We start from the raw sequence: 10,000 nt of genomic DNA, 5'->3' as shown, positions 1-10,000 counted from the left end.
AGTTTTTTTCCCATATATCGCAACTTCGAATTCCAAACGGTGTGGCCTACAGGCGAGTTGCCGTCGTAAAATTTCAGGAAAATCGGAAAATCTCGAGAAAATTATATGAACACACTTAACCATTCATATACCATTTTATTCATAATTTTATTCTGCATCTTTCGTACGAACAAAGTTTTTTCGTATCTTTTACGGTTTTCATGTTATAGAGCAATATGTGTAGATGTTAACTTGTCAAAATGCAAAGTGCGGCTAGGTTGGAGCAATACTCCTCACGATTCGATATTTCTGTAAAGAAAACATATAAAGTATTATACATCGTTAGAAAGGTCTCAAAATTCTTAGTTTTTTTCCCATATATCGCAACTTCGAATTCCAAACGGTGTGGCCTACAGGCGAGTTGCCGTCGTAAAATTTCAGGAAAATCGGAAAATCTCGAGAAAATTATATGAACACACTTAACCATTCATATACCATTTTATTCATAATTTTATTCTGCATCTTTCGTACGAACAAAGTTTTTTCGTATCTTTTACGGTTTTCATGTTATAGAGCAATATGTGTAGATGTTAACTTGTCAAAATGCAAAGTGCGGCTAGGTTGGAGCAATACTCCTCACGATTCGATATTTCTGTAAAGAAAACATATAAAGTATTATACATCGTTAGAAAGGTCTCAAAATTCTTAGTTTTTTTCCCATATATCGCAACTTCGAATTCCGAACGGTGTGGCCTACAGGCGAGTTGCCGTCGTAAAATTTCAGGAAAATCGGAAAATCTCGAGAAAATTATATGAACACACTTAACCATTCATATACCATTTTATTCATAATTTTATTCTGCATCTTTCGTACGAACAAAGTTTTTTCGTATCTTTTACGGTTTTCATGTTATAGAGCAATATGTGTAGATGTTAACTTGTCAAAATGCAAAGTGCGGCTAGGTTGGAGCAATACTCCTCACGATTCGATATTTCTGTAAAGAAAACATATAAAGTATTATACATCGTTAGAAAGGTCTCAAAATTCTTAGTTTTTTTCCCATATATCGCAACTTCGAATTCCAAACGGTGTGGCCTACAGGCGAGTTGCCGTCGTAAAATTTCAGGAAAATCGGAAAATCTCGAGAAAATTATATGAACACACTTAACCATTCATATACCATTTTATTCATAATTTTATTCTGCATCTTTCGTACGAACAAAGTTTTTTCGTATCTTTTACGGTTTTCATGTTATAGAGCAATATGTGTAGATGTTAACTTGTCAAAATGCAAAGTGCGGCTAGGTTGGAGCAATACTCCTCACGATTCGATATTTCTGTAAAGAAAACATATAAAGTATTATACATCGTTAGAAAGGTCTCAAAATTCTTAGTTTTTTTCCCATATATCGCAACTTCGAATTCCGAACGGTGTGGCCTACAGGCGAGTTGCCGTCGTAAAATTTCAGGAAAATCGGAAAATCTCGAGAAAATTATATGAACACACTTAACCATTCATATACCATTTTATTCATAATTTTATTCTGCATCTTTCGTACGAACAAAGTTTTTTCGTATCTTTTACGGTTTTCATGTTATAGAGCAATATGTGTAGATGTTAACTTGTCAAAATGCAAAGTGCGGCTAGGTTGGAGCAATACTCCTCACGATTCGATATTTCTGTAAAGAAAACATATAAAGTATTATACATCGTTAGAAAGGTCTCAAAATTCTTAGTTTTTTTCCCATATATCGCAACTTCGAATTCCAAACGGTGTGGCCTACAGGCGAGTTGCCGTCGTAAAATTTCAGGAAAATCGGAAAATCTCGAGAAAATTATATGAACACACTTAACCATTCATATACCATTTTATTCATAATTTTATTCTGCATCTTTCGTACGAACAAAGTTTTTTCGTATCTTTTACGGTTTTCATGTTATAGAGCAATATGTGTAGATGTTAACTTGTCAAAATGCAAAGTGCGGCTAGGTTGGAGCAATACTCCTCACGATTCGATATTTCTGTAAAGAAAACATATAAAGTATTATACATCGTTAGAAAGGTCTCAAAATTCTTAGTTTTTTTCCCATATATCGCAACTTCGAATTCCAAACGGTGTGGCCTACAGGCGAGTTGCCGTCGTAAAATTTCAGGAAAATCGGAAAATCTCGAGAAAATTATATGAACACACTTAACCATTCATATACCATTTTATTCATAATTTTATTCTGCATCTTTCGTACGAACAAAGTTTTTTCGTATCTTTTACGGTTTTCATGTTATAGAGCAATATGTGTAGATGTTAACTTGTCAAAATGCAAAGTGCGGCTAGGTTGGAGCAATACTCCTCACGATTCGATATTTCTGTAAAGAAAACATATAAAGTATTATACATCGTTAGAAAGGTCTCAAAATTCTTAGTTTTTTTCCCATATATCGCAACTTCGAATTCCAAACGGTGTGGCCTACAGGCGAGTTGCCGTCGTAAAATTTCAGGAAAATCGGAAAATCTCGAGAAAATTATATGAACACACTTAACCATTCATATACCATTTTATTCATAATTTTATTCTGCATCTTTCGTACGAACAAAGTTTTTTCGTATCTTTTACGGTTTTCATGTTATAGAGCAATATGTGTAGATGTTAACTTGTCAAAATGCAAAGTGCGGCTAGGTTGGAGCAATACTCCTCACGATTCGATATTTCTGTAAAGAAAACATATAAAGTATTATACATCGTTAGAAAGGTCTCAAAATTCTTAGTTTTTTTCCCATATATCGCAACTTCGAATTCCAAACGGTGTGGCCTACAGGCGAGTTGCCGTCGTAAAATTTCAGGAAAATCGGAAAATCTCGAGAAAATTATATGAACACACTTAACCATTCATATACCATTTTATTCATAATTTTATTCTGCATCTTTCGTACGAACAAAGTTTTTTCGTATCTTTTACGGTTTTCATGTTATAGAGCAATATGTGTAGATGTTAACTTGTCAAAATGCAAAGTGCGGCTAGGTTGGAGCAATACTCCTCACGATTCGATATTTCTGTAAAGAAAACATATAAAGTATTATACATCGTTAGAAAGGTCTCAAAATTCTTAGTTTTTTTCCCATATATCGCAACTTCGAATTCCAAACGGTGTGGCCTACAGGCGAGTTGCCGTCGTAAAATTTCAGGAAAATCGGAAAATCTCGAGAAAATTATATGAACACACTTAACCATTCATATACCATTTTATTCATAATTTTATTCTGCATCTTTCGTACGAACAAAGTTTTTTCGTATCTTTTACGGTTTTCATGTTATAGAGCAATATGTGTAGATGTTAACTTGTCAAAATGCAAAGTGCGGCTAGGTTGGAGCAATACTCCTCACGATTCGATATTTCTGTAAAGAAAACATATAAAGTATTATACATCGTTAGAAAGGTCTCAAAATTCTTAGTTTTTTTCCCATATATCGCAACTTCGAATTCCAAACGGTGTGGCCTACAGGCGAGTTGCCGTCGTAAAATTTCAGGAAAATCGGAAAATCTCGAGAAAATTATATGAACACACTTAACCATTCATATACCATTTTATTCATAATTTTATTCTGCATCTTTCGTACGAACAAAGTTTTTTCGTATCTTTTACGGTTTTCATGTTATAGAGCAATATGTGTAGATGTTAACTTGTCAAAATGCAAAGTGCGGCTAGGTTGGAGCAATACTCCTCACGATTCGATATTTCTGTAAAGAAAACATATAAAGTATTATACATCGTTAGAAAGGTCTCAAAATTCTTAGTTTTTTTCCCATATATCGCAACTTCGAATTCCGAACGGTGTGGCCTACAGGCGAGTTGCCGTCGTAAAATTTCAGGAAAATCGGAAAATCTCGAGAAAATTATATGAACACACTTAACCATTCATATACCATTTTATTCATAATTTTATTCTGCATCTTTCGTACGAACAAAGTTTTTTCGTATCTTTTACGGTTTTCATGTTATAGAGCAATATGTGTAGATGTTAACTTGTCAAAATGCAAAGTGCGGCTAGGTTGGAGCAATACTCCTCACGATTCGATATTTCTGTAAAGAAAACATATAAAGTATTATACATCGTTAGAAAGGTCTCAAAATTCTTAGTTTTTTTCCCATATATCGCAACTTCGAATTCCGAACGGTGTGGCCTACAGGCGAGTTGCCGTCGTAAAATTTCAGGAAAATCGGAAAATCTCGAGAAAATTATATGAACACACTTAACCATTCATATACCATTTTATTCATAATTTTATTCTGCATCTTTCGTACGAACAAAGTTTTTTCGTATCTTTTACGGTTTTCATGTTATAGAGCAATATGTGTAGATGTTAACTTGTCAAAATGCAAAGTGCGGCTAGGTTGGAGCAATACTCCTCACGATTCGATATTTCTGTAAAGAAAACATATAAAGTATTATACATCGTTAGAAAGGTCTCAAAATTCTTAGTTTTTTTCCCATATATCGCAACTTCGAATTCCAAACGGTGTGGCCTACAGGCGAGTTGCCGTCGTAAAATTTCAGGAAAATCGGAAAATCTCGAGAAAATTATATGAACACACTTAACCATTCATATACCATTTTATTCATAATTTTATTCTGCATCTTTCGTACGAACAAAGTTTTTTCGTATCTTTTACGGTTTTCATGTTATAGAGCAATATGTGTAGATGTTAACTTGTCAAAATGCAAAGTGCGGCTAGGTTGGAGCAATACTCCTCACGATTCGATATTTCTGTAAAGAAAACATATAAAGTATTATACATCGTTAGAAAGGTCTCAAAATTCTTAGTTTTTTTCCCATATATCGCAACTTCGAATTCCGAACGGTGTGGCCTACAGGCGAGTTGCCGTCGTAAAATTTCAGGAAAATCGGAAAATCTCGAGAAAATTATATGAACACACTTAACCATTCATATACCATTTTATTCATAATTTTATTCTGCATCTTTCGTACGAACAAAGTTTTTTCGTATCTTTTACGGTTTTCATGTTATAGAGCAATATGTGTAGATGTTAACTTGTCAAAATGCAAAGTGCGGCTAGGTTGGAGCAATACTCCTCACGATTCGATATTTCTGTAAAGAAAACATATAAAGTATTATACATCGTTAGAAAGGTCTCAAAATTCTTAGTTTTTTTCCCATATATCGCAACTTCGAATTCCAAACGGTGTGGCCTACAGGCGAGTTGCCGTCGTAAAATTTCAGGAAAATCGGAAAATCTCGAGAAAATTATATGAACACACTTAACCATTCATATACCATTTTATTCATAATTTTATTCTGCATCTTTCGTACGAACAAAGTTTTTTCGTATCTTTTACGGTTTTCATGTTATAGAGCAATATGTGTAGATGTTAACTTGTCAAAATGCAAAGTGCGGCTAGGTTGGAGCAATACTCCTCACGATTCGATATTTCTGTAAAGAAAACATATAAAGTATTATACATCGTTAGAAAGGTCTCAAAATTCTTAGTTTTTTTCCCATATATCGCAACTTCGAATTCCAACGGTGTGGCCTACAGGCGAGTTGCCGTCGTAAAATTTCAGGAAAATCGGAAAATCTCGAGAAAATTATATGAACACACTTAACCATTCATATACCATTTTATTCATAATTTTATTCTGCATCTTTCGTACGAACAAAGTTTTTTCGTATCTTTTACGGTTTAAGAGAAAATCGAGGAAAACTGGTTTGAACATTTATTGTAAAATTAGAAAATTTAAACAAATAATTATAAAAAATAATATAACTATATATAAATTCGTTTTATATTCATTGAGATCTATAAAAATCAATAAATACATAATTTTATACAAAAGTTTAAAAAAACCCAAAAAACACCTAAAAACTCAATAATTAACTATAATTCATATTGTCCATATATATAAAACTGTTTGAACATCTAACAAAATTTTCGACAAAAATTTTTCTATCATAAGGGTTCGCAGTTCGAAATTTTCCCAGACTTTTGTCTTGACGATTCACACCGTAAGCGCGAGCAGGCCCTCGCCGCAGGTCAAATGCACGTCGCTTGGGACTCAGTCTAATACTTACGCTGTGGCCGCGCGCCTTATATAGGGGGATAGGTCGTGTCGAGTGCGATGCGAGCAAGCTTAGGCTAAAGTACGCTGTGTTGTTCAGGCAGGTTCGAATATTATTCCCCGGTGTATTTTATACATTATATTCGATACTTTTAGTCTATCAACTATATAGCGGCGTTACTTTAAATAATGTCGTAGACCGTGTCTGGAATTATATACGCCGTATATGTTCGGATGTCGGTTTACGGCCGGGTTCTGGACCTTATTTATAAGTGTTCAACCATACTGTACAGCATATCCGCGGGCATGTGTCGTTGACGCAAAGACTCTTATGCGGAAAATCAAATATACAAATGCTATCAACTCAATACTCTCCGAGCGAGAATAAAAGTGAGTTATAACGATGAATTCTTATGAATTCGCCCCGACGTTTTCAATCTAACGAAGGGTAAAGAGACTGTTTGAAATTAACTGGGTCTGCGGACCGCAAATTTCATGTACGGACCGCCGTTTCGACGGTTGTTAAAGGTCTAGCCTCTGTGTTAAGCGCAGAATATATAAAATATCTAGTCGCGATGTAAACTGTTCGTTATGTTCAGGGAATATCGTACGGCTCAGATATATATATATGTAAGAAAATTCGTTGTTTAGAAATATTCATCGAACTTTTCTATACAAAGTGTGGTCTCTCGGGTGACGCCGAGGGACATTTACGCACTATGCTATTATATATATATAGCACCCTGGTTGATCCTGCCAGTAGTATATGCTTGTCTCAAAGATTAAGCCATGCATGTCTCAGTGCAAGCCACATTAAGGTGAAACCGCGAATGGCTCATTACATCAGTTATGGTTCCTTAGATCGTACCCACATTACTTGGATAACTGTGGTAATTCTAGAGCTAATACATGCAAATAGAGTTCCGACCAGAGATGGAAGGAATGCTTTTATTAGATCAAAACCAATCGGTGGCGGGCTTGCCTTGCTCACCGTTTGACTTGGTGACTCTGAATAACTTTGTGCTGATCGCACGGTCTAGTACCGGCGACGCATCTTTCAAATGTCTGCCTTATCAACTGTCGATGGTAGTTTCTGCGACTACCATGGTTGTTACGGGTAACGGGGAATCAGGGTTCGATTCCGGAGAGGGAGCCTGAGAAACGGCTACCACATCCAAGGAAGGCAGCAGGCGCGCAAATTACCCACTCCCGGCACGGGGAGGTAGTGACGAAAAATAACGATACGGGACTCATCCGAGGCCCCGTAATCGGAATGAGTACACTTTAAATCCTTTAACGAGGATCTATTAGAGGGCCAGTCTGGTGCCAGCAGCCGCGGTAATTCCAGCTCTAATAGCGTATATTAAAGTTGTTGCGGTTAAAAAGCTCGTAGTTGAATCTGTGTCCCACACTGTCGGTTCACCGCTCGCGGTGTTCAACTGGCATGTCTGTGGGACGTCCTACCGGTGGGCTTAGCCCGTCAAAAGGCGGCCCAACTCAAAATCCTACCACGGTGCTCTTCACCGAGTGTCGAGGTGGGCCGGTACGTTTACTTTGAACAAATTAGAGTGCTTAAAGCAGGCTCATTCGCCTGAATATTGTGTGCATGGAATAATGGAATAGGACCTCGGTTCTATTTTGTTGGTTTTCGGAATTCCGAGGTAATGATTAATAGGGACAACTGGGGGCATTCGTATTGCGACGTTAGAGGTGAAATTCTTGGATCGTCGCAAGACGGACAGAAGCGAAAGCATTTGCCAAATGTGTTTTCATCAATCAAGAACGAAAGTTAGAGGTTCGAAGGCGATCAGATACCGCCCTAGTTCTAACCATAAACGATGCCAGCTAGCGATCCGCCGAAGTTCCTCCGATGACTCGGCGGGCAGCTTCCGGGAACCAAAGCTTTTGGGTTCCGGGGAAGTATGGTTGCAAAGCTGAAACTTAAAGGAATTGACGGAAGGGCACTACAAGGAGTGGAGCCTGCGGCTTAATTTGACTCAACACGGGAAACCTCACCAGGTCCGGACACCGGAAGGATTGACAGATTGAGAGCTCTTTCTTGATTCGGTGGGTGGTGGTGCATGGCCGTTCTTAGTTGGTGGAGCGATTTGTCTGGTTAATTCTGATAACGAACGAGACTCTAGCCTGCTAAATAGGCGTACTTTCCGGTATCGCAAAGACCCTCCGCTTCGGCTTCGGTCGTTGTTGGTTGTGGTTCTTACTACCGGCGTACAAATATATCTTCTTAGAGGGACAGGTGGCATTTAGTCGCACGAAATTGAGCAATAACAGGTCTGTGATGCCCTTAGATGTTCTGGGCCGCACGCGCGCTACACTGAAGAGATCAGCAGGTTTTCCTTGGCCGAAAGGTCCGGGTAATCCGTTGAAGCCTCTTCGTGCTAGGGATTGGGGCTTGCAATTCTTCCCCATGAACGAGGAATTCCTAGTAAGCGCGAGTCATAAGCTTGCGTTGATTACGTCCCTGCCCTTTGTACACACCGCCCGTCGCTACTACGACCGAGAATTATTTAGTGAGGTCTTCGGACCGGTGCGCGCAGCGTCGTTCGACATTGCCGATGTTGCTGGAAGATGACCAAACTTGATATTTAGAAGTAAAAGTCAAACAGTCGAATTCCGTAGGTGCCTGCGGAAGGACATTAACGTACATTTAAGTAGTCAAGAAAAACGTGTGCGATACGATATAATGAAACCATACGATACGTACGTAAAATCTTAAAGCGTCTCGCAACGATGGATCATTCGTTTCATTAACGTTTGACCGGAGCTAGTCGCAAAATATTGCGCAGTGTGCAAAGCAGCGTGACGCGGTTTACAACCGCTTAGCGCTCTTATGCATTGTGTGAGAGCACTGCCATGTATATCTGCTCGGTATCGCCAGATGCCTGAGCGAATGACGAAGTTCGTTGTGAAAACGGCTCTTTTTGAATATTATACTTTAAACGCATAGCTCAATCAATTCTTTGGGCGCTAGATGAAAGTCTAGTGTTTCAAAGTCGATTGTAGTAAACGCTTGCGTTAGTATTCTATATACTCTGCACATTTTATTCAAATTGTGCGAATTTGAACATTCGCTTCATTGCGTTGTTTTAAGAAAATGAAAGATCAGCGAAAGCAGATTTTTCAATCTCACACACAATGAAATATTCATATTTCAATTTTGAAACGAGGTCTCGTATCTCGGACCGAAAAGCGAAAGCTTTACGGTGTACTAATTGTAACCATAATAAACATACTAGTTTCAGAATCGCCCGAGTTATCTTAAACGATTTCGAGGGAATCACGATTGAAACATGTATAAATATATATAAAATCACCCTGAACGGTGGATCACTTGGCTCGTGGGTCGATGAAGAACGCAGCTAATTGCGCGTCGACATGTGAACTGCAGGATACATGAACATTGACATTTCGAACGCACATTGCGGTCCTCGGATACTGTTCCCGGACCACCTCTGGCTGAGGGTCGTATAACATTACCAGACTGCCGCTTGCTTTAAACGGCTTGCCGGCGAATGATGGAGTTTCGCGTAAATGCGTGCTCTTAAATAATTCACTCAACGTGTGAGCCAGTCCATTTTGCAACATCGGACATTACCGTTCGTTGACGTTCTGTGGGATTACGGCGGGTTGTGTGTCCTAGAGATTTTATATTCTTGCGACCCTCCCGAATAACGGAAACCCGAACTCTTCGAAATGCGGTTTCGTTCCGGCAAATTTGGACGATTCAAAGTTTCCTCGTCGATTTTGTGTGCGCTTGCTTACTAACGTTTGCGAGCACATCATAATCATAATACGACCTCAGAGCAGATGAGATTACCCGCTGAATTTAAGCATATTACTAAGCGGTGGAAAAGAAACTAACTAGGATTCCCTTAGTAGCGGCGAGCGAACAGGGAAAGCCCAGCACTAAATCCCAGCGG

General features: G+C 38.4%; 2 non-coding genes across 2 annotated transcripts; both read left to right on the top strand.

Moving 5' to 3' along the window:
* The first annotated feature begins 6,799 nt into the window (after nt 1-6,799).
* LOC113380501 lies at nt 6,800-8,719 on the top strand. Its single transcript, XR_003367428.1, has one exon. It is a non-coding gene; the product is annotated as a small subunit ribosomal RNA (ribosomal RNA).
* A 672-nt stretch (nt 8,720-9,391) lies between these two features.
* LOC113380498 lies at nt 9,392-9,546 on the top strand. Its single transcript, XR_003367425.1, has one exon. It is a non-coding gene; the product is annotated as a 5.8S ribosomal RNA (ribosomal RNA).
* Nucleotides 9,547-10,000: the final 454 nt, after the last annotated feature.

This window comes from Ctenocephalides felis, unplaced genomic scaffold (assembly GCF_003426905.1).
Source record: "Ctenocephalides felis isolate EL2017-DRISC unplaced genomic scaffold, ASM342690v1 CF-g0.4_SCAFFOLD_02186, whole genome shotgun sequence".
Taxonomy (NCBI): Eukaryota; Metazoa; Arthropoda; class Insecta; order Siphonaptera; family Pulicidae; genus Ctenocephalides; species Ctenocephalides felis.
The sequence above is the reverse complement of the archived record's forward strand: the minus strand, read 5'-3'. Positions and strand labels throughout refer to the sequence as shown.